A 25,270-nucleotide genomic window follows, 5' to 3' on the forward strand; every position below is an offset into this window, starting at 1 on the left:
ACCGCATTCAAATCGGTCCACCCGCTTAAGAGCTACGGTGCCACAGACAGACACACAGACACACATAGCGGTCAAACTTAAAACACCCCTCTTTTTGCGTCGGGGGTTAAAAACAAAATTAAATTCATTTTTTATTATATTATCACCATACTCGATACTACTATAAAGATCAAAAAGTTTCATAAATTTTTAAAAGTTAAAAAAGGTAGATCCGCTGAGGACAGGATTCGAACCTGCGCGGGTAGAACCCATTGGATTTCAAGTCCAACTCCTTAACCACTCGGACACCTCAGCTACAAGCAATCTGTTAAATTTAAAGATAACTTTTAAAATTTGTCATGTAGGTACTCAATTAAAACCTATTGTTACGCTTGTTACTGTTATGTACACATCAGCAACAATACAAAGGAACAGATGGTAATGCTATATTTTTATGGTAATTCCGTAATTCCTTAATTTATATTTTAAAATGTATGTGAATATAGTTCAGAATATTAAGAACTGGGTATGGTCCTCACCTACCATCTATGATACACTTGATCTTTTCCCTCTTTATACAAATTTGAATAAAAACTTCTGAAAAATAAGGAGCATAATTACGCAGCTAGAGTAATTGAATTTTTAGTATATTGCTGTTTATTTTTGTAGTAACAAAGATATACTAGCAACAATGCAGCCTTACCCGGCTCTAGATAATTAGAGTTAAATTTTACGCCATGGGACGGGCGCAGGCTGAAAATCAACGCTGTAAGTTTTATTTTAACCCCCGACTCAAAAAGAGGGGTGTTATAAGTTTGACCACTATGTGTGTCTGTGTGTGTCCGTCTGTCTGTCTGTGGCACCGTAGCTCTTAAACGGGTGGACCGATTTTAATGCGGTTTTTTATTTGAAAGCAGGTTTTCTAGCGATGGTTCTTAGACATGTTTATCAAAATCGGTTCAGCCGTTTTTGAGATATTGAACTTTGAAGTGACAAAGTCGGGGATTTTGCAACTTTTTGTTGGTAAGGTTATTCTTTTGCTTGGAGCTTATGCTGCTTATGTGTTATTGTTATTTATTTGTGTAGTCCTGTCTTATGTCTGTGGCAATAAATGATTTTAATATCGTTATTATTAATTTTATTTTAAAAAACGTAGGTAAAAAAGAAAGAAAGAAGAAGGAAAGAAAATACATTTATTCACAACACAAGACAACAATATTATTAGGTACAAAAAAAAACACAAAGGTATGTGTCATTGCGGTTGTGAATCGGACACTGGCTCAGCATAATGCTGAAGCGTTAAAAACACCCCAGCGCTGATTTTCAGCCAGCACCGTCGGCAACCCTCGGGCCGTTATAAAGACATACTACACACCATTAACTACATAAGACTACATAAATAAATAGATAATTTGTAAACTATAAAACTAATTTATTGTGTGACTTTAAAAACATAAAAATAAATGTATTAGGTACGTAGATATATATAATTAATTTTACAACTATTATTATTATGCACTCACTTGCCAAGTATACACCCTAACGCGGGCTAAAAAGAAAAATTAAATTAAAGAAAGAAATCGAAACAAAAACTTTTGTGAAATAGGTCGTAGGTAAAATATAATTAGTCTCTTGTAGATAATAACCTACTTGATACCCACACGTACATGACAACTATGCCTGTGAAACACATATGTGTATTCTTACAAACAGCCGCCCTTTTTCACTTCGCCCTATCTCATACAATGAAATGTTAATGCAATGCCTGTCTGCCTGAACTTTAGGTTTCTAAACACAATTCAAAATTACTTTTTTTTTTTCATTTATCAGCATCTTACATGTCAATGTCAATGTCAAAGCTAATATAGTTATTGTTAATTTCGTATAATTTTAAAATAAAAAATGGTTGCGTTGTACTGCCGTTTCGGTAAAATATTTTTCGCCAAATTTCACTTCCCAAAAAACTTATCGCAGTAGTTTCATTTCCCAAACGAACCTTTAGCATATTAACATTTCGCATTTTATTCATTGGGGCAAATTATCTTTTGGCATAATTTTACATTGTCAAGTTTTATTATGACAAACGTTTATTAAGCAAACGATTTCTTTTGACTAATATTATATTCCAAAAAAATGTGTGTTAGAAATGTGAGTTCGCACACGAACCAACCACAGAAACCAACTGTTACCAAAAAAGTAGGTTAGGTTAGGTTAGAACTGCGTCCCCCACAGAAATGAAAAAAAAAATTGAAATGTGTATAGTAACATTTTACAATAAATTAAATTAATTAAAAAAACGAACTGCTATCAGAAAAGTAGGTTAGATTAGGTTAGAACTGCGTCCCCCACAGAAACGAACTGCTATATACTTACCAAAAAAGTAGGTTATTATGCCATGCAATATTTTGGGAAGAGTGTTTTATGCCTTGACCAAATAATACTTGGTAATATGAAACATGATTAAATAATTATTTGTGAAACAAAAATTTGCCAAAAAAAAATTACTAACTGTAAATTTGCGATGAGTTATTTTGGCAAATGATTTTTTGCCAAGTTAGTTTTTAGATAAGGTCCTCACTGAAAATCAGCGCCACGGCTTGCCATGGCATTATGCTGAGTGGGGACCTGTTTAGCGTCATGTGTCTTGTATTTGTTATATGTTTGTTTTTATGACGTTAAATAAATGTATTTTCTTTCTTCCTTTCTAACAGTACACGCATTCAAATTTTTATAAAGATAAAAAGGTATTTTCAACCGCTGAGGACAGGATTCGAACCTGCGCGGGTAGAACCCATTGGATTTCAAGTCCAACTCCTTAACCACTCGGACACCTCAGCTACAAGCAGTCAGGTCAAATACATAGCGACTTTAAACTAAATTACTCTTTATTTAAGACCTATTGTTTTATTATTTGTACTTATTGAAACACGACTTTATGTATAACGTTCCTCGATCTTTAATTTATTCATATTTTATAACGTTAAAAGGCACATACACGAAGAAAGGCAGTTAGTTACATTTTCAAAACTTTATCGCACCTTTCATATCGCAATAACCGACTTTTTGACCACGGTGTAGCGTCCATAGTAGAGTAGAGCATCTATGTATGGAGATAAAAAATGTTTAATAAGTCTCGAATACCTCTAAAAACTTGCTTTATATGGGCTAATTTCTTATATAAATATTTTTATAATATTTTTTGACTTGTATTTTAGCCCTCTACCTTATCTCGAATATCGATCTAAAGTTGGTAAGTAAATAAGGGATAAAAAGTAAAAAAAAAAAAAAAAAAGATATTTTCAACCGCTGAGGACAGGATTCGAACCTGCGCGGGTAGAACCCATTGGATTTCAAGTCCAACTCCTTAACCACTCGGACACCTCAGCTACACTCAGCTGTGTCAAATTAACCACAACACTTAAAATATATCTTTAAGTACCGTACAATCTGTTATTGACAGTAAAGTACTATTTAATATGCTGCAATGAATTAAAGAACAATGAAACACTAATTGCAGCTGGGTTTTTTCCCATTAGGTACAGTTTAGTGCCGAAAGTGTAATTTGTTTCTGTTTACAGCACAGTACCTGAGCGACCGAGCTCCGCTCGGGCTATGACTCTGTAACCAGCTTTTTCCCAGTTAAGACCAAGCTAGATCGATTTTTCATCCCCGAAATCCCGTACGTATGCCAAATTTCTTTGAAATCGTTGGAGCCATTTCCCAGACTCTGATTATATAATTATATATATACAAGAATTGCTCGTTTAATAGGTATTATTATATAGATAGATAGACAGTGGCGGCTGGCCTCAGGGGGTGGTGAACAGGGTAATCGCCAGGGGCCGCGCTCTTGCAGGGGCCTCGCGCAACAACCCAAGCAATTTTTTTTTTAAATACAGATTTTTTTTAATTATATTTTTGCATCACATACTTTTCACGAAGGACAAAGGGCCTCGCAATGGGTAAGGCCGCCGCTGTAGATAGATTCAGTAGAGACATGAGGAAGCTGAGGGTGTGCGAGAAAAAATCGCCCAAATGCGAGTAGGACTCGCCCACTGAGGGTTTCGTACACATTCATAGGTAAATTATTACGAATGTCTTGGCATAGTTTTGCTTCTAAATAAAATATACGCAGTGTAGAGTCATTTTAGATTGGTTACTGATAAAAAAGTAGACATCAAAAGTAAGATTTACAGCCTTTCTTATTGGTTGTGTTATAAAAACCGCATTCATACCAAATTCAATGTTTTTAAAACAATGGAAATTACCATAATCCGTAATTTTGCACTCTCCTGTGGCCCGGCGGAAGACCAATGCTGGTTTTCAACCAGCGATATGCTGAGCCGGGACCTTTTTATAGCGGCAACATTTCCTATTGTTATTTTTACTTATTATGTGTCATTGCTGTTATAAATAAATTATTTTCTTTCTTTCTTCTTTCATAATATAGGTTTTAATTCCCCGGCAATTTATATGGAAACACTTTGTTAACAATTGTACTTTTTGATTGCGTTAACTAAGCCGTTATAATTTTTTCCGTTTCAAGGGATAGCAGACCACAGTCATCATCATGTCAGCCGAAAGACGTTCACTGCTGGACATAGGCCTCCCCAAGGCTCTCCACCAAACCGGTCTTATGCTTTCCGCATACTCGTACACCGCGATCGTCGCTCCATCTTGTTGTAGGCCTAACGACAGCTCGTCTCCCGGTCCGCGGACGCCATTCGAGAACCTTCTGACCCCTCGGCCATCAGCCCTGCGAGCAATGTGCCCCGCCCACTGCCAGTTCAGTTTCGCAATTCTTCGGGTTATGTTGGTAACCTTAGTTCTACTGCGGATATCGTAATTTCTGATTCTCTCCAGCAAAGAAACCGCGAGCATAGACCTCTCCATGGCCCTCTGAGTGACTTTGAGCTTCCATGAGGCCCATCGTTAGCGCCCTCGTATGTCATCACTGGCAACACACAAGCAGACCAAAGTGTTCCATTTTAATTTCAGGTTGTTACCTCCCCGCGGTCTTAAAAAAAAGTATTTACAGACAGACGTTCAACAAAATAATCCTAGAAAGACAGGGGTTCTGTTTTTGCCGACTGAGGTACAGAACCCTTAAAAAAATCACCAATAGTAAAGCAGCGCTAAGTGAGGCTAGATTAGTCAAAAAATCGTATTGGAAATTTTTCATCGCACATTTCTAGTCCATTAGAAGACTAAGTCACCGGTCTAGTAGGATATTTGACAATTCCAGAATTTATAGTAACGGTTCGATTACTTTTAATTTTTGTACTGGCGGTTACTTACAGTCTAGTTCATAAACTTGTGAGTAAAAATTGGATCAAAAATATCTGAACACGCTTCTACGCCGTTAACAATCAAATAATGTTGATCAAATTTTTGATCACAAGTTTATGAACTCGGCAGTACATATCTATTTAATCTAATGACAATTCCTTAACAAATTTAATGAAAAAGGTGGAAACCAAATGCCCTGAGAAAGGTAACATTGTCCGCTTGTACTTACAAGGCCACTGGGATCTATTTTTGTCTTATTAGATTAACAAACAAAATAACAGTTCTACATTACAATAGCAAGTAGAAAATTATTTGAAAAGCATGAAAATGTTAAAAAGGTAGACCAACCGCTGAGGACAGGATTCGAACCTGCGCGGGTAGAACCCATTGGATTTCAAGTCCAACTCCTTAACCACTCGGACACCTCAGCTACAAGCGACCAGCCGAAAATTACGAAGACGTACAATGAAACACTTAATTACACCCTATTGTCTTCAGCAGGTGCAACGAATACGGAAACAATGGAACTTCGATTAAGTATGTTTGACAGTTTAGTCAAGTTTTGAGTATTCAGCTTGTATTATTTTAAAAATGCGGCCAAGAGCGTGTCGGATACACCCAAAATAGGGTTCCGTAGCCGTTACAAAAAATCAAATACTATTTTTATAATGATCTTGTATTTTGTTTTAGGGTTAGACAAGAAAAAAAATTACCCCCACTTTACGTCTATGGGAGGTATACTGAAAAAAAAATCTTACCATTTTGTCGGCGTAGTTGCTACATATCCGTGCAAAATTACAGTTTTTTAGCACTGATAGTCTGAATAAGGCCGCGGACGAACGGACAAATAGACAGACATAGTAAAACTATAAGGGTTCCGTTTTTTGCCATTTTCGCTACAGAACCCTAAAAACTTGAACTAGCACAATGACAAAAATTAAAACACAATCTAACATGTTGTAGACATGGCCGAGACCTAGTAAATTAGTATTTAACAAAAATACTTTAAACACAGTCGTAGAAATACCAGGATGGGACCTTTTTAATAATCAATTTCTCTATGATTTCCTTGACAAATACAACATGTCAACATGACATTAGTAGCTCAGCACAAAGGTGCCACCCTGGTGCAAGATTCAGTTTTTTCGATCGCACCTACCACGTAAAAAAATCAATGTAGGCAAATATTTCCCGCATAGTAGTGTAATAAGCCGTCTAGTAAGCCGTGGTGGCCTAGTGGTTTGACCTATCGCCTCTCAAACAGAGGGTCGTGGGTTCAAACCCCGGCTCGCACCTCTGAGTTTTTCGAAATTCATGTGCGGAATTACATTTGAAATTTACCACGAGCTTTGCGGTGAAGGAAAACATCGTGAGGAAACCTGCACAAACCTGCGAAGAAATTCAATGGTGCGTGTGAAGTTCCCAATCCGCACTGGGCCCGCGTGGGAACTATGGCCCAAGCCCTCTTGTTCTGAGAGGAGGCCTGTGCCCAGCAGTGGGACGTATATAGGCTGGGATGATGATGATGATGATGAAAGTGTAATAAAAAATACGAGCAGTTTATTGGCCGATCCTCAGTTATGAACCATCACGTTTATTACCGCGATAATTAATATCAGCGATAAGCGCTTCACCGAATTAATAATCAAACAATCGCTTGATTACCGGTTCGAAGTGAAATGGTTTATTGGTTTTTATCTACGAATAAATATTCTGTTTTTATCTATAGTTAAACGTCAGTGTAAAAACCAGTCAAGTGCGAATTGGACTCGCGCGTCGAGTGTTCCGTACAAAGTAGGTGTGAATTGCCTGTGTTAGCAGAGGTACGGTTAGCAAAAGGTATGCAGTAATGGGTCATTTCAGATGGTTACTGACATAAACAGACTCAATTTTTTTTTCAAGTTTTTAGGGTTCTGTAGTCAACTAGGATCCCTTATAGTGTCGCCATGTCTGTCCGTCCGCGGCTAAGCTTAGAGACCGTTAGTACTAGAAAGCTGTATTTGTTTCAAGTCTTCAAGAAAATTGAGCGTCCCCGCCCCGGTGGTAAAATTTAAAAAAATATTCAGGATGGTATTAAGTATTATAAGTACCTATATCAAATTTACAAGGAAAATTATAATTGCTAAGATTGCTTGAAAATGATTAGTACTTTAAGAGTAAGTAAATAGCAGCCTAAGGTATAAAATATACCTAAACTTGGTAGTTTTTTTTTATTCAACTGGATGGCAAACGAGCAAGTGGTCTCCTGACCCACTCCTCCTGTTTCTGTAATTTGTGTAGTGTAAATGAGATTATCCATGCTTATATAAGAAGTTTTATTTACTTTTTACAAAATATTAGGAGATTCCTTTGTAAGAAACACACTCTCACAGTGACACGGTGACGTCACTATCAGTCAATAAATCGTAGCTCTTGTGAATCGGCCTATAACAGATAAATAATACAAAAATAAAAATGCAAAAAGTTCGCAGTCGGTAGGATTCGAACCTACGCTCCCAGAGGGAATCTGATTTCTAGTCAGACGCCTTAACCGCTCGGCCACGACTGCTGCATGACAGTTTGCGAAATGATAGAAGTACTTGCATGTAAGTACATTGGAAGAGATTAAAATCGTGATACAATAACACGCTCTTGTAGCGTGGATTTGGGTTAGAATGATACTTAAATATCGATAATGATAACGCAGCAAATACATTCAGAACTAAGAGGATTATTCGGGTCAATCGCTTTAAAAATAAATTGATTTACTTACTTACTTAATTTGTATGAATAATACGAATGTTTGTTCTCGGGTCTTGGATGTTTAATATGTATTTAAGTATGTATGTTATCTATATACGTATGTTTATCCGTTGCCTAGTGTCCGTAGTACAAGCTTTGCTTAGTTTGGGACTAGGTCAATTGGTGTCAAGTGTCCCATGATATTTATTTATTTATTATTTATTTAATTTAAACTGTACCGAAATTATGACACACACGCACACACACAGACGATACAATAATAATAAATCGACTAACAATAGATTGTAAGATTAATACTAACAAAGAATATGGATTTTTTTGATCTGCATTAAAGTTTTTTTTATTTTTTCATAACATATAATATTTAACACATTTAGGGTTTTGTATCCGTCTGTCTACAATGTCCTTATCCCGTGGGAACTTCGCAAAATCCGTCCTTAGCAGACAAACCTCATAACGATGTCTAGGTCAGGCCTTAACAGGGCCTTGATGATTCAGCCAGGGCATTTCTTTATGCCGCAGTGTAAATTCCTACCTATGTACACTATAGTTGTAGAACAAAAGTAGCTTAGTTAATGCGAGTAGAATCTAACCTACCCATGGTCAGAGGCTACTTTGATGAATGGAGTATCTGACTTTTTGTATTAAAAAAACTGGCCAAGCGTCAGTCAGTTTCGCGGAGAGAGGGTTCCGTATAAGTTTACGTACGTAATATTTCGGCAGACTGCGTATATTTTGTTCAGAAGCAGGGCTCACTGACATTGGTGAGGTCATGTAGTGAAGTTATCGTTTTTGGCGGCGCCTGCGCAAACAACAAGCAGCTGCGGCAACAACTGCGGTTTTAACCATCCCAATCTCTGTCCTCAACGTTGGTTTATGTTAATGACCCTACACTGCGTATATTTTGTTCTTAAACAGGGCTCTACTGAGACTGGATCTAGACATATACGGCCGTTTATCGTATATAAATGACATACCTACAAATTTGAATGGAACCCTCAGTACTTGGCTGGGTTTTTAAGTAAGATTAGATACGAACGCGTCTCAAAATAATCATTGACCCAATTTCATTACTAAAGCATTTAAATAACTCATTACTCAGGCACTTTTTGCAGGTGGTAGGACCTTGTGCAAGGTCCGCCCGGATTGCTACCACCATCTTACTCGCTAATCCTGCCGTGAAGCAGCAGTGCTTGCACTGTTGTGTTTCGGCGTGGAGAGTAAGACAGCCGGTGAAATTACTGGCACTTGAGGTATCCCATCTTAGGCCTCTAGGTTGGCAGCGCATCTGCAATACCCCTGGTGTTGCAGATGTTTATGGGCGGTGGTGATCTCTTACCATCAGGAGACCCACTTGCTCGTTTGCCATCCAGTCGAATAAAAAAAAACTTGCGGCTGCTTACTAAATGCAGTCTATGCTATTATGCGAGTAGCTGAAATAGCATACACATGCTGTCTTATATGTCACGAATTGGCGGCAGAATGCCGAGAGAGGAACTGTCACTTTGAGGGATCTCTATCAGTCAACCTTTGAGGAGATGAAAGGAATATTCAGTTAGGGACCGACAAGGAGAGAGCAAAATATAGAAATAGTGGAACAATACAATGCCTTGAATAATAATTATAAGGAGAGATTTAAGAAGCAAGAGTGAGCCTCTGTAGGAGATAGCCTGATGGAGGTCGTCAACCGGTCCACATTCTGGTATATTGCACTGTAAAGAGCTTAGAGTATGATTTAGAAGAGGTAGTAGCTCAGGCCAAAAGGAGATTGCTGGTAACTCTACCTTAACACGTTCGACTCCAGTGACACAGCGTCTGTTACTTTTTAGTTCTCACTCCTATGCCAGTGACACGTATTTGTGACTGCGGTGGGATGCGCTATGCCTAGCGTAAGAGCTTAGTGGATCGCATGCGGCTCCGGCAACGTTTAAGGGCTAAAGTTTAGGAGGTACAAATTATTTTTCACACCTCTCCTTCAGAAAAGTAACTTTTCCTCCCTGACGAGAGGGAGCAAAGTGCAACTTTTCTGTTCCCGGATTTTCTAAGTGTTTTATTGCAAAAGTCATTTTTTAAGTTGATAATTGCCACGACATTTTCTATGCCGGTTGTTCTTTAATAATATTTAGTTTTTTTTTTCTAGTTTCTTAGTGCTCGGTGTGAAAAGTTGTATGAGCGACTCGGGAGCAATATTATTTTACACCATTTTGCTCCCTTGTGACACAAATAACTAGTGACACGACATGCGTGTCCCTGGCATAGGAGTAAGAACTAAAAAGTCGCAGACGTGTCACTTGCACCGGAATGTATTACGTCTGTGACACGTATACGTGTCACGGGCATAGAAGTGACTGCTACGGGATATGCGTAGGCATACCGTAAGAGCTTAGTGTATCTTTGCCGGGGCCGAAAGTGTCAAACGGCTGGCTACCGGCGGCCAAATAGCTGAAACGCTCTGCGGTAAGGTAATTACATACCTTCTCGTATACGGTAGCAGAAGGATGAGGAAGAATGTGGAAAGTCTATCGCGCCATAGGATCGGCGTCCATAGTTTTTAGGGTTCCAACCAAAGGGTGCCTACGGAACCCTATTACTGAGACTCCGCTGTCTGTCTGTCTGTCCGTCCGCCTGTCACAGGGCTCTATCTCTTGAGGCTTAATAGTTGACACTTTTTTCACAGATTATGTATTACTGTGGCCGCTATAACAACAAACAGAATAAAATAAATATTTAATGGGGGCTCCCATACAACAAACGTGATTGTTTTGCCGTTTTTTGCTTGATATTAATAACGCTTGAAATATTCACAGAATCTTTAGTTGTATAACCACATTAAAAGTAAATAATTAAATTAAAATAAAATAAATATTTAAACTTCATTTTTTTGCCGTTTTTTTGCTAATGTCCAATGTTGTATAGATAATGGTACGGAACCCTTCGTACCCTTCGTGACTCGCACGTGGCCGGTTTTTTTTTTGCTGAAGCAACACATGCCATTTAAAAATAAATTAATTAGGTGTCTGATTGATCGGCGGTGTCCAGTGTACCCGGCGCCAGCGCAAACACCGCACAATCAACGTCAGCAAACACCACCGGTTGGCCGCAGTTCATAAATCGAATTTTTCCGATGCATCTGATTGGTTATTGCTAAGTGGTGATAGCCAGCGATTGGCTGTTTTCAAAAATTTAATTATAGTGAAATACAGTGAGCTATGTTTTTTACAAGCTTTTATTTAGTTTCACCTGTCCCGTTGTCCGTCTGTCTGTCTGTAATCAATTCTTGCAAGGTCAATTCGACCAACTTCCAGTAGTTGGATGGACTTGAAATTTGGTATACTTATGTAAATTGCGTGACAATACAATAATCTGGTGGTGACATCCTGGTAGTCCGGCCAGGATCGTCCCCACAGGACGGGACTCTTCAACGGTTAATGGTATCGACTTGAAATTTGGTATGCAAATGTAGTTTGGGTGACAAGTTCAGTCAAGAAAAAGTACAGTCAGCAAAAACAGCTTGTATTAAAAATGATTTTTTTACCAAAATCTTATTTAATTGAAAGCTAATGAGGGCTATCGCGTATGAATTCGCCGCTAGAGGCGCTAGTGTAGCGTGAGGTCTCCGACATGTCAAATCTCATAGTTTTTGGGTGAGCTACACGGGTTTATTTATAATTAGAATAATTTTGTGAATATTTTGCAATATCTGAAATTAATTATGGCAAATATGCGTTCCGGGGCAATGAATGTCTGTGTTTTGAGACAGTTTTGTCTTTCGGAAACCTTTGTCCTCCCTTTTTTCCGAACAAAACGGGGACTAAACAACACTATGGCATGCTCGATATTTTTATGGTACGGTTTTAAGGTGTATTAAATATGATTTTAATCTAAACTTTGTTTTCACGCCCGTAATAACAGACTTTGTAAGCCATACTTAAAACCTCACGCAACAGTGCGCCATCTGGTGAGACAAAAAACGATAGCCCTCATTAAATCGAGATGGTGTTTTTATTTAGATTTAGTTACGTTCCCATAATGCAGAATTCACAGCTGTGGTAAACTAGTGGTCTCAAGAAAAGGATTATGGGTTCAAACCCGGGCTCGCACCTTTTCGAAATTCATGTGCGAAATTACATTTGAAATTTACCACAAATTTTACGGTTTACGGTGAAGGATAACATCGTGAGGAAACCTGCACAACCTGCGAAGCAATTAAATTGTGTGTGTAAAGTTCCCAGTCCGCACTGAGTCAGCGTGGGAACTAAGGTCCAAGCCCTCTCATCTGAGAGGAGGCCTGTGCCCAGCAGTGGGACGTATTGGCTGGGATGATAATGATGATGATCAATGGAGAATCCAACCAGTCATAGTTGAAACCCTCGTCTCACCCGGCGCCTTTGCCTTGAATATACTTTGACGTTTCGATTCGATCGATTTTGTATCTCTCCATATCACTCTTCTTTTATGAAAGCACTTACTTAATTGGTAATTAGATAGGTGCTTTTAAAACTCACTTCACTTATCGTAATTCGACATTTGTTTCAAACCAGTCGACCTACATTACACGATAGAGTCACGTTTTTAAAACGCCATACAACTATAAATTTATTGGTTACGCGTCAACATTCTTATTACGTTGATTTAAAGTCACATTTTGCTTGATCAAGGGACTAATATAAAGTGGTGGGTAGTATATTAAGAACGTTGAGGTGAAAGTATTTTTGATACATACGCAGATTTCGAGTGCAATGCCATCAGCAGTCGTGGCCGAGCGGTTAAGGCGTCTGACTAGAAATCAGATTCCCTCTGGGAGCGTAGGTTCGAATCCTACCGACTGCGAATTGTTTTGGACCTAGGACTCGAAGTAGAGTTGTATGTTGATGACATCGTGTGTGCCGTTAAAAAAATACGAAAATCGGAATATACGATACAAATGCGACTCCAAGCTGCACTTAGGATTCCGTACAAGATTAAAAGCCTTCAATTATTTTTTTACACCTCTCTCCCTGACGAGATGGAGCAACGTGCAACTTTTCTGTTCAAGGCTTTTCCAAGTATTTTATTGCAAATGCAATTTTATGAAGTTGATAATTGTAAAACCACGTCATTTTCTATGCTGGTTGCTCTTTAAATATATTTAGAATTGTTTTTTTTTTCAACTTTCTTAATGCACGGTGTGAAAAGTTGTATGAGCCACTCGGGAGAAAAATTATTTTCATCTTGGGCGTTAACACTTGAATCTTGCTCAGGATTCTACTTTAGAAGTCTATTCTACTTTAGATTCTATTGTAGAATCCTTCGACACATTCTGGATTCAATGTACCGCCCTCGCCGTAAACACACCATTTTGCTCCCTTGCGACACACAACTATATAATTAGGTTTGCATTCCATAGTAGTTCTATGGAAAACAAAATTAATTTTGCAGTTCGGTGATTTTAAGACCGAATAATTATTTGCGGTTCACACTGACATCTGAAATTTGATTTGTTATATTGTAATTTACGATGTATTTTTGGAAATTCCCGTGGGAATTTAATAAAATCCCGACAACTCTTGATCTATGTATCTAATCTAGGTGCCTAATTTACACGTGCGAAGCCGTGGATAAGTTAGTTATTGATAGAAATAGGCATGATTAAATTAAGAAAATCAGTACGTTTAGAATTACGAAATCTAAAATAAGCAAAGGTCTCGTTAGCGCTTATATTAATATATGGGTATAAAGCCGAAAATCGCTAATTATAATTAGTCTCATTTTACATTTAAACTCGATTAAATAACCTAATTAGTCTACAAAACCCATCACTTTACATTTAACTGTTCACTAGCTTTTGCCCGCGATTTCATCTGTCAAGAATTGCTTTACTGCCCATCCCTGCGGGAATTTGTATTGTAAATTTGTAAAAATATATATATACCTCGTTGAGTTTCTACTTTCTTGCCGTATTCTCCTCAACAGAGGTTTTTACGAATCGTTGGTAGTTTTTTTTTGACATTCATAATTGCTTGTTATAGCCTAAATTGAATAAAGATATTTTGACTTTGACTTTTAATTATGCATTTCCTGTCCTTCCCAAAGTCTAAATGTTAACTATTTTTATAGCTAATCAATCAATCTAAATCGTTTTAACGGTCTAAGCGTGAAGAGTTAACAGACTAATAGACATACATTCAGTAATTAATAATTTCTAATGGATTTTAAACGGACAATTCCCGGCCGGGGCAGATATTTGTATGAATAATGAGAATGTTTGTTCTCGGGTTTTGAATGCTTAATATGTATTTAAGTATGTATTTATTAATCTGCGTAAGTATTATCCGTTGCCTAGTATCCATAGTATTTACTAGCTTTGCTTAGTTTGGGACTAGGTCAATTGGTGTCATATATTTAAAAATATGTTTGGACTATTATGTATTTATAGTGCTATGAAAAACACCGACGGTAATGTTTGCCATTCAGTGACTTTTGGACTTTTTCAATGTTATTTGACTTATTTTTTCAAGGTGGAAACCGACTTACGACAGATAGTTGTAACACTTAGTTAGGTCCTATAATAGGGCAGTAATTTTGTACCTGAAAAAGTAGAATCCGATAGAATAATGTTACTTCGAGTTTCTGTCGTTTAAACCCAATATATACTCAAAGTACTTTCCATTTATTATACATGCTACATTCTAGAATCATGAAAAGCAAGAAGCAATGAAGGTTTGGAGGCACAGCACCTAAAGGAATAAATCGGAAAATCAATTGGTCTCGTTGAGGGTAGGTTTCATTCAATTCTATGTGACAGATAAATGTGATGCCGTCTCTGTGCACTCGGACGAAACATACAGAGACGACATCATAGAAACCAGTATCTGTCACATAAAATTTCTCAATGAGTGATGAAAACGTGATTGAATGTCACGACTAAATAACATCACGTCACTATTTTATTCTACATTCAATGAAGGCACTAAATATTTGCAAACTTTCTCAAACAGCAGTCGTGGCCGAGCGGTTAAGGCGTCTGACTAGAAATCAGATTCCCTCTGGGAGCGTAGGTTCGAATCCTACCGACTGCGAACACTTTTAGCGTTTGCCTGTCTCATATTCATACCAAATTCTGAAAGATTTTGCAAGTTTGTTTGTTGGTGTTTCAATCCTACTAATATTATAAATGTGTACGTCTGAGGACGTGCTTGCAGATTTCTTACTTTTTCGCAGTCAAAGGGCTAGATCAATTAGAACCAACACAAATAACATAATACTACTTTTTAGACCCAAATTGCGTACAGGATCAGGATAAAATTAAGAAATATCAACAGCTAGGCTGGACTATTACATAGATGATACGCGTGTGTTTGTATATAACGTTAATAAAAACTACAATGCAATATCTATGATAGTTGAGTTTGTGTTGTGTGTGTGTTCTTACACAGTGGAGGCGGAGGAGTTGCATGTACACACATTTAAGCTGTAAGGTCGCGGATGAGCAAAGTAATTGTTTATGTTTTACTAGCCGTTACTCACGACTCCGTACGCATAGAATATGGTTTTCGCTATCCCGCGGGAACTATACAATTTTCCGGGATAAAAACTATTATTTGTCCTTTCCCGGGACTTAAACTATCTGAACACCGAATTTCATCTAAATCGGTTCAGCGGTTTAGACATGATGAAATAGCAAACAAACAAGTAACAAACTTTCTCATTTAATTAGTGGATTGATATGGATCTCCGCAAAGTAACGCGTTTCAGCACATACCTTTCCCTTCATTATTGCTTCAAGTTCTATGTAGACGATGTGGCGGGAAAAACTAGTTAAGTTTAAAATAGCAGTTCTATTGCGAGTGTCGAGTTATTCCCAAGAGTATCAAGGGTATAGTGACAGTGTGCAGCGGATTATCTTGGAAGTTCTCGGTATATTAGTGTAAGTAGAAATTCTTGGTGGAGCGATGATCTTCGCAGGTTAGCTGGTAAGAACTGGATGAGACTGGCCGAGGATCGTGCTCAGTGGCGTGCAACTGGAGAGGCCTATGTCCAGCAGTGGACTAAGATAGGCCGATGATGATGATGATGAGAAATTCTTGAGTGACAAGCTAAACACTAGATAAACGCTAAACTAATCCAACAACGTAGACTGAATAATCGAACCCAGGTCCTCGGCATTCCGTGCCACGTGCCATATGTATACCACTAGGTACACCACCAGTGGACAGCCAGCATTCCCAGCGCTGGTCTTATTTTTCTGGTTTTTCTATGCATCTGTATTTCAGTTTGTATTTTTGATATGGGTTTTACCTAAAAGTAACAAAAAATTTGGAATTGAATTAAAAAAAATACAAAAAGATAAAAAAAAAACAATCGTACCCTAACTTCTCTTATTCTTGACATAACACCAGACACTCTCCTAACTCTAAACTTGTGTTTAAGGTCATATTAACCTCCACAACTCATTTAACGGCTTTATCAAATTCAAGTTTAGAACTAAATCCGGATTCCAGGGTACGGAGGGCGACAGGGCCGGGCTTACGGCCCGTTATTTATGGCTGGTCTCTTCCACGCAACACGCTCGGCCGACGCAGCCGTACATTGTTTATGCTTGACTATATCACCCGCTGTTCTAATGCCATCGACTCGCTTAGGAGTATAGTTTCCAAGCGTATCGAAACACCGGGCTTGTGAAGTTAATATCGTTGATATACCTAGCGCAATTGATGTAGATTTGTTTAGGTCACAGTTTTGAATACAGTTGTAGGCCGTTCTCAATCCAGGCATGATAATTTATGTTCTAGTCTAGTCTAGAAAATCATAGGTCGTTGATCACACACAGCTCGTTGATCACACACAGCTCGTAGCAGTGGCGTGACGCCTCAACAACATGATTTACACCGGATTACCGGATTTTTTTACGTGACTTCAGCAATATCGAATATAGCGAAGGTACAATGCACTATATGCGGCATTTAGACTATTTTTAACCCCTTAGTTAGAAAAAATTGGACACGTAGGTACCTACCTATTTTTAACCCCCGAAGCAAAAAAAGGGGTGTTATAGTTTGACCGCTATGTGTGTCTGTCTGTCTGTCTATCTGTGGCGCCGTAGCTCTTAAACGGGTGGACCGATTTGAATGAGGTTTTTTTTATTTGAAAGCAAGTTTTCTAGAGATCGTTCTTACACGTGTTTTCCCTCGAAAACCTCGTCAAGGCTCACTTCTTGACACTGCCTTCTTAACTCTGTCCTCAGTCTTTCTGTGTTTATTTTTTTTTCCTAATTTCTTATCCTTTTCTCCCATTACGGCCTTTTTGACAATTTATATTTCTATTTTATGTTAGTAGTATATTTAATGTATAAGCATTGTATATATTTATATAATTTGTATTTATTTTAATATTATTGATTTTTTGTTTGTTCTTGTTTTCTGTTTCTATTTCCGCCACCTATTTTTGTTTGACATAATCATAAGTTCTTGTACCCAAATGGTTGTCTGGAAGAGATCGCTTGTAAGCGATAAGCCGCCTATTGTCTACCCTGAATCTAAGTGTTTATATTATAAGTTTTAATGTACTGATTTATGGTGTGCAATAAAGAATATTTGTATTTTATTGTATTGTGATTTATCGAAAGCGATTCAGCCGTTTTTGAGATATTGAACTTTGAAGTGACAAATTCGGGAGTTTCCAACTTTTCCTTGGTTAGGTTATTTCCGTTTGTTCCTTCTTTGCTGGATTCCAAGTTTGTCGGATTCCAAAGTCCGATTTCAAGCACGTTGTATTCCAAACACGTCGGATTCGTGGCAATCAAATTATTAAATTATAAAGCAACCAACCTTTTCTAATTTAAGCCATGTCACCGTTAGGTACGACGCCGAGCGAAGCGAGGAGGAGTGTTAGGTAGAACTGCGACCCAACAACGCACGAGCCGTTCTCTGTTCATTGCGTGTCCTGCCCAGTAACCACTACACGATGAGGATCTTGCCCGCGCAATGAACATAGATAACACGCATAGTTACGATCGAGTCGTACCGCGAACGGGTTAGAGATGTTTCGTTGTACCGAGTCGTAACTCATGGTGTAACGCACTGGCGTTGTTGCGTCCAGCACACGGCTAGGGAAACATTGATTGTATTTGCATGCAACACGGCTTACGTGATTAACCGCCGCTCTCAGAATCAATTTCCCTAATTCTCTAATTGCTTCATTTTCTAATCTTCTCTAATTTCTTCAATAACAATTATCTTTATCATATAAAAATGAATCCCCATTTTCTTTGATCACGCCACAATTGAAAAACGACTAACAATTTCGTCTACCTTTTTTTAAGTTTTCAAATGGTTTACGAAGGTTTTTAAAAAAGTTTTTAAAAATTAAGAAAACTTAACGACTTTATAAATTTGTCAAATGTAAGGTGACCCGCAAGCAGAGGGTCGTGGGTTCAAGCCCCGGCTCGCACTTCTGAGTTTTTCGAAATTCATGTGCGGAGTTACATTTGAAATTTACCACGAGCTTGGCGGTGAAGGAAAACATCGTGAGGAAACCTGCACAAACCTGCGAAGCAATTCAATGGTGCGTGTGAAGTTCCCAATCCGCACTGGGCCCGCGTGGGAACTATGGCCCAAGCCCTCTCATTCTGAGAGGAGGCCTGTGCCCAGCAGTGGGACGTATATAGGCTGGGATGATGATGAGTGGCACTCGTATCTAGTTGTTTGATTTATTGTTGAGAATGAAACGGAAAGAATGGAAGTTTAATTACTAAAATATTTTAATTTTAATGTCATTGTTATATTATAAATTTGTCACAGAAAATGTTTTGCGACGAATTCGTTATTGGCGATTATTTAATTTAAACAACCGTCCACCGAACAGTTACAATAAGTTTTTTTTGTTGCTCCATTATTGCCACATTATTGCACAAAAAAGTTCACAGACGCGTGTCTCAAGCGGATGGCACTCGCGCTCGCACTGGTCCCAACCGGGCCGAGATATCGTGTCCGTGAGCTGTGTCTAAGTGTGCGTTGCTCGAACGCTCTTGTATGGAGATTGACTTCTGAACTATCTGTGTTTTGTGAGTGTACCTAGTGGGCAGGCCTCTCAATCGAGGGTTGCGTGTTCAACTGCAGACAAACTGTGTAAACAGTTTTACAGTGCTATGTGCAAAAAACTATGTAAAAAATAATGTCAAATAAAAAAACCCCGATAAGTCGAAATAATTGACTTTTGAAAAAAAGAACACTAAATTTTTATGAATTATTAGATCGAGTTTGACTAGGGAACCCTCAATATATTCTATTTTTAATTCAATATGACTTAGAATAAAACACATCACAACAAAGTGATGAATACTGCGAGGTATAAAAAAGATTTACTACTGAAACCAGTAAAAAATTATAAGTGCCGTGTAAAGAGGCCTCGGTTAGGTTGAACAACGCTCAAACTAAAACAATAATAATAAATACAAATAATAAAGGGTGCTATTTAGAACGGGCCACAGAACAAGCGAAATTTGACGCTAACTTCAGTCTTATAAAATTATAGCTTAGAACTAACTAGGTACCAAATAACCTAACCAACAAAAAATTGGAATACCCCCGACTTTGGCACTTCAAAGTTCAATATCTCAAAAACGGCTGAACCGATTTTGATGAAACATGTCTAAGAACCATCGCTAGAAAACCTAGTTCGCAAAAAGAGTTGCGACGAGGGTTAAAAACTGTTGTGGCCTGCTGTTTGACCCATGGCCTCTCAAGTAGAGGATTGGTTCGCGTCTCTGGGCTTTCCGAAATTTATGTGCGACTTAACATTTTTAGGTTTCCGGAGCCAAAATGGCAAAAACGAAACCCTTATAGTTTCGTCAAATCCGTCTGTCTGTCTGTCTGTCCGCCCGTCCGTATGTCACAGGCATTTTACTCGAAAACTACAAGATGTATATCAATGAAATTAGGAGTACAGATGGCTTGTCAAAGCCGCTATTTAGTTTTGTAGATAAATTACACGTAACAGAAATTGAAAAAAAAAAATTAACTCGCATTAACGTGTGGCACATAGTTCGACAGTTCTTTTGAAAATATATAAGGTTTCTCAAAAACTTTTTTGATTAAGTGAAGATTTCCAGAAATAATCGCTCCCCTAGTAGCAAAAATTGTGTCCCCCCCTCTATCTTGTAAACAGTTTGTCCAAAAAATATGCAAAAAATATGGAAAGGTAACGCTTAATAAATACTTTCAACGAAAACTGGTTTCAACATTATCGGATATACCGTTTTTGAGTTATTGCCGAAAAACTGCGCTTCCCAACAAAAGGACGTAAGTGCCGTGAAGATACGCTCTTTTCTGGTAATAGATTTTAAGATTGTAGTAAGTGTTTTAATTGTATTATAACGCACAATATTACTTTTTTTTTTCGTAATGGCTACGCAACCCTATCAAAGTCAAAGTCAAAGTCAAAGTCAAAATATCTTTATTCAATTTAGGCTATAACAAGCACTTATGAATGTCAAAAAAAATCTACCACCGGTTCGGAAAAACCTCTGTTGGGAAGAATCCGGCAAGAAACTCAACGAGGTATCTTGGGCGTGTCCGACTTGCTCTTGGCCGGTTTTAATTTTCGATGCGTAAACAATCGCATTAAAACTATAAATGACGCATATAAAAATGTTCCATGACGCACAAGGGTCCCATTTTTATTCCAAGCCTTTATTTAACTTGCCCTGTTTGTAACTTTCAGTGATCGGATTGACTTTAAATTTGGTTACATAATTACGTATAAGTACTTACTTTATTTTACTTTACTATTTGCTGTTTCCCGCGACTCCGTCCGCATAGAATTAGTTTATGCTATCCCGTGTTGCTATGAACTATGCAATTTTCCGGGTTAAAATCTATCGTGTGTGCTTCCCCGGGACTCAAACTTTCAACTTATATATACCGAATTTCATCTAAATCGGTTCAGCTGCTTAGACGAGAAAAGGAATAATAACAAACAAACAAACAGAGTTACAAACTTTTGCATTAAGGGTGCATATCGGCTCGCATACTTTATATTGAAATAGAATAACCTAACCAAAAAATAGTTGGAAAACCAACGGCTATGTCACTTCAAAGTTCAATTTCTCAAAAACGGCTGAACCGATTTTAATGAAACATGGCTCTTAAATCATCGGTAGAAAATCTGCTTTCAAATAAAAAAACCGCATTCAAGTCGGTCCACCCGTTAAAGAGCTACGGTACCACAGACAGACACACAAAGCGGTCAAACTTAAAACGCCCCTCTTTTTGCGTCGGGGGTTAAAAATGGGAACCCAACACAGCGCATTTAGCGGCCAACGCCGCAAGCACAGTTTGACGTACCAGGCTTACGCGGCCTATTCACTTTATTTACGACAACCATTAGGGCTCTGAAGATTATTACAATTTTAACCTTCGTCTATTGCCGTAACGGCCAATCGAGACAAGCGCCCTTAATGGAAAGTTATTCGCTTACATGTTTCATACGTCACAAGTTAAGGAGATTTGCGCGCTGAAATAAAATGGAACTTTTCTCTTGGTATTTTTAAGAGTGTTATAATTTTGATGTCAATATTTTTCTGTCACGAAAACATTTTTTTTTTCTATCAAGCTTCGTAGTCAGGTTCGCTAACCACAAGGTCATCTGGCCGTCTGTATGTACATTATAATTATAAACTAACCTAACCAACAACAAGTTGGAAAGCCCCTGACTTTATCACTTCAAAGTTCAATATCTCAAAAAAGGCCGAACTGATTTTGAATAAACATATCTAAGAACCATCGCTAGAAAACATACTTTCAAATAAAAAAACGCATTTTAATCGGTCCATCCGTTTAAGAGCTAATGTGACACAGACAGACAGATAGACATACGTAGCGGTCAAACTTATAACACCCCTATTTTGGCGTCGGGGGTTAAAATGGCTTATTTCAGATCACATATCCTTATAATGTTAATATAGATGTAGTGAAAAAAGGTTTTACACAGGCCAAGTAAAAACCAATCTTATGCCATTGTCATAAAGACTTTGACATGGAAAAACTTTTCTCACTTTAACTATAGGTAACAATGGGCTTTACAAAACCCTACGTTAGTATTTTACTGTAGGTTGGTTATAAAATAACCTAGCCAACAAAAAATTGGAAAATCCTCGACTTGATAACTTTAAAGTTCAATATCTCAAAAACGGCTGAACTGATTTTGATGAAACATGTCTTAGAACCATCGCTAGAAAACCTGCTTTCAAATAATAAAAAAACTGCATTCAAATCGGTTTACCCGTTTAAGAGCTACGGTATCACAGACAGACACACACACACAGACACACATAGCGGGAAAACTTATAACACCCCTGTTTTTGCGTCGGGGGTGAAAAAGAAAAAAAATCTCTAAAAGGAATAAAGCGCTCGCATTCTGAGGAGGCGTCTGCCCACCAGTGGGCCGTATATAGGCTGGGATGACGATAGTTTGTTTCGAGGTTTCAACCACCAACAGCAATTAGCAACCGGTAATGACAGTTATGGTCGCTTTTGTTTAGTTTCCCGAAGAGTAAACACTACCTGGGGACTATTAGCAAAACCTTCGATAGAATATCATCTGTTTTAAGCGAAATAACCTATTTCAGATGTTTTAAAAAGGTATGCCGCGGCACACTGTGTGCCGCGATTGCCGCGAAGTGTTTGCTGCATTGAAATCTGAATAACTATTTTAATAAGAAAATAGTACGAAAACAACTGACGCGTGGCGTGTGAGATTCGCGTTGTCACTTTGTTATGGTAACATAGTGGAAGGAATGGTGAGGCGTGTGGAACGCTCTACGCGCCCGTCTGACTCGCACATGGCTATTTTTAATGGTGTGTCGTGAAACTTCGATGAACGGAAAGTGTGCCGTTAAAACCAAAAGGTTGAAAACGCTCAACCTATTTACTAATTTAAAGAACACTCATTCCTAAAATGAGTGCGGCTCGAAAGATATACCTAACAATATCTGACGACCAGTGGTTTGAGAACCTGAATGCGAAGTTTGAGGTCCCAGGTTCGATTCCCGGTCGGGGCAGATATATTAAGAAGATATAACCGATGAGAGAGAAACGTTCTCGAATGGCTGTCACAAACCCGAAGACAAAACTTCGGCAGACCTTCCACTTGATTAGGTGGGCCTGTGAATGCTAGAGTGGTGTGTCGTTGATTGTGGCGTTCAAAGAGGCATTTGATCAATATATTGGACGCTTTCCAACTGCCAATGATGATGATTGTATACGTCAATATTATTTTGTATTAATAGCCATGACAATGACACTCAAACTCAGAATAGTGGCCCTAAGAGTAACAAAATTAATATCAGTTACGTCGTTACTAATATCGATTGCTTTGGTAATGGCCCCGAATCCTAATTGAGTCGGAGTAAACAATCGTATCTGACAATAGTATTGCCAGCGCGGGCGAACTTTATTCCAGTAATTAAAGCCCATAGCGATTTGCTTGTCTTTGCCCTTCTAATCACTTCTACTTAGGGTTGTAGTTGAGGCATTTACATAAATTCTAGATCACTTGAAAGCATATTATAGTTGAAAAATTACAAACATTGAACGAATTATGCAAAGTGTTAATTCAATATCTGAAAACCTTTGACACCCCAAAAACATTTTTTTACTTTTAAGTTACTTCATGGCATACCTATAGTATTTTGGACCTACCTTAATTATTTTTAAAAATATTCGCTAGTTTTGCTAAGTCATTAATTCTACTTGATTTCTAACTCTACACTCATAATTAGTATTTTGCCAGTTGCGCTTTACTGTTTTTAGAAGAAAATGAAAGCTAATGTGACAAATTTGTACGTTGCCCGTTTCAAATAAAAAAAATAAAAAATAAAATAAAAACTAACGGCAAAACGGCCAGTATTAAATTAGTACCTAGTATGCCACCTCGCTCAAACATTCAATTGCCGCATTTCATTCGTAACTCTTAGACTAAACACATTAAATGAAAACCGGACAAGTGCGAGTCGGACTCGCGCACGAAGGGTTCCGTCCCATTATCTATACAACATTAGACATAAGCAAAAAAAACACGTTTGTTGTATGGGAGCCCCCTTAAACATTTATTTTCATTTAATTTAATTATTTATTTTTGAAGTGAATATACGACTAAATATTAAATGAATATTTCAAGCGTCTACCTGTTGTATTAATATTGAGCAAAAAACGGCAAAAAAAATAACATTTGCTGTATGGGAGCCCCCCTTAATTATTTATTTATTCTTTTTTTAGTATTTGTTGTTATAGCGGCCACAGTTATACACAATCTGTGCAAATTTCAAGTGTCTATTACGACTCAAGAGATAGAGCCTGTGACAGACGGACTGACAGACAGACAGACAGACAGACGGAGTCTCAGTAATATTGTTCCGTTGGCACCAAACACAACCTGATTTAAAACATAGTGTAATCGATTCTACTCTCGATTCTGAGCAAACTACTTTCTGGTTTTCAGTTAATTAACACCTTGTAGACTAGTTTGCTCACCCGTGACCTTACGATAGCTACGCCTATGCGACAAACGTGTATTCATGCTCAGTAAGAACTCACACAAGTCCCACAAAAGGTTTGTGACAAAACCAAGTGTCACCATCACCACACTACACTGACACAACAGTTTACTATGTTACCAGATGTTAGATGTTTGTTTTAATACCTGTAAAATGTCAGAAATAAATGTTTTTCCTTCTTAAAACATAATATATAGGTATGATAATCGCTGCATAAATCTGCACTGCGTGAGACATAATTAGATATATTTTTAATCCAAAAAAGTGTATTATTTGTTGACAAACAATTAATTACAAACGAAAATTGAATGTTCTTTATTACAAAAACGCATAAAAGCTTTGATGTTACAACGTTTGATTAAAAATACCGTGCAAATTGTTTCGCCGGGAAACGAGCTTTTAATTAGTTGTCGCGGGTTTGAATATTAATAATGAATACTTTGCATTCGCCCACATTTTTTGTGAAGGTCAGATACCTGATTATTTTGATTAAAACACGGGGAGTGATTTTGGCGGGCTGACAAACTGGGGCCTCATTGTCTAACTTATATAACTCGGAATCACAATCATTTTCACTATTTTTTATACCTGTACTGTATGTTAAAATGGTTAATTGCACTTCAAGTATTTTGATATATTTTTGCTTGTAAATATGTAATTAATTGTCATTTTATGCGTCCTTGGGGTGAGAGCCTGGTGATCTGTAATACAGGTACCCACCTAGTTCAG

General features: G+C 37.9%; 7 non-coding genes across 7 annotated transcripts; 2 read left to right on the forward strand and 5 right to left on the reverse strand.

Moving 5' to 3' along the window:
- Nucleotides 1-212: 212 nt before the first annotated feature.
- TRNAS-UGA (transfer RNA serine (anticodon UGA)) lies at nucleotides 213-294 on the reverse strand. The gene has a single exon. It is a non-coding gene; the product is annotated as a tRNA-Ser (tRNA).
- A 2,440-nt stretch (nucleotides 295-2,734) lies between these two features.
- TRNAS-UGA (transfer RNA serine (anticodon UGA)) lies at nucleotides 2,735-2,816 on the reverse strand. Its single transcript has one exon. It is a non-coding gene; the product is annotated as a tRNA-Ser (tRNA).
- Nucleotides 2,817-3,283: 467 nt separating this feature from the next.
- Nucleotides 3,284-3,365, reverse strand: TRNAS-UGA (transfer RNA serine (anticodon UGA)). Its single transcript has one exon. It is a non-coding gene; the product is annotated as a tRNA-Ser (tRNA).
- Nucleotides 3,366-5,616: 2,251 nt separating this feature from the next.
- TRNAS-UGA (transfer RNA serine (anticodon UGA)) lies at nucleotides 5,617-5,698 on the reverse strand. The gene has a single exon. It is a non-coding gene; the product is annotated as a tRNA-Ser (tRNA).
- Nucleotides 5,699-7,734: 2,036 nt separating this feature from the next.
- TRNAS-AGA (transfer RNA serine (anticodon AGA)) lies at nucleotides 7,735-7,816 on the reverse strand. Its single transcript has one exon. It is a non-coding gene; the product is annotated as a tRNA-Ser (tRNA).
- A 4,942-nt stretch (nucleotides 7,817-12,758) lies between these two features.
- Nucleotides 12,759-12,840, forward strand: TRNAS-AGA (transfer RNA serine (anticodon AGA)). The gene has a single exon. It is a non-coding gene; the product is annotated as a tRNA-Ser (tRNA).
- Nucleotides 12,841-14,986: 2,146 nt separating this feature from the next.
- TRNAS-AGA (transfer RNA serine (anticodon AGA)) lies at nucleotides 14,987-15,068 on the forward strand. The gene has a single exon. It is a non-coding gene; the product is annotated as a tRNA-Ser (tRNA).
- The last annotated feature ends 10,202 nt before the right edge of the window (nucleotides 15,069-25,270 follow it).

Source organism: Choristoneura fumiferana, chromosome 3 (assembly GCF_025370935.1).
Source record: "Choristoneura fumiferana chromosome 3, NRCan_CFum_1, whole genome shotgun sequence".
Taxonomy (NCBI): domain Eukaryota; kingdom Metazoa; phylum Arthropoda; class Insecta; order Lepidoptera; family Tortricidae; genus Choristoneura; species Choristoneura fumiferana.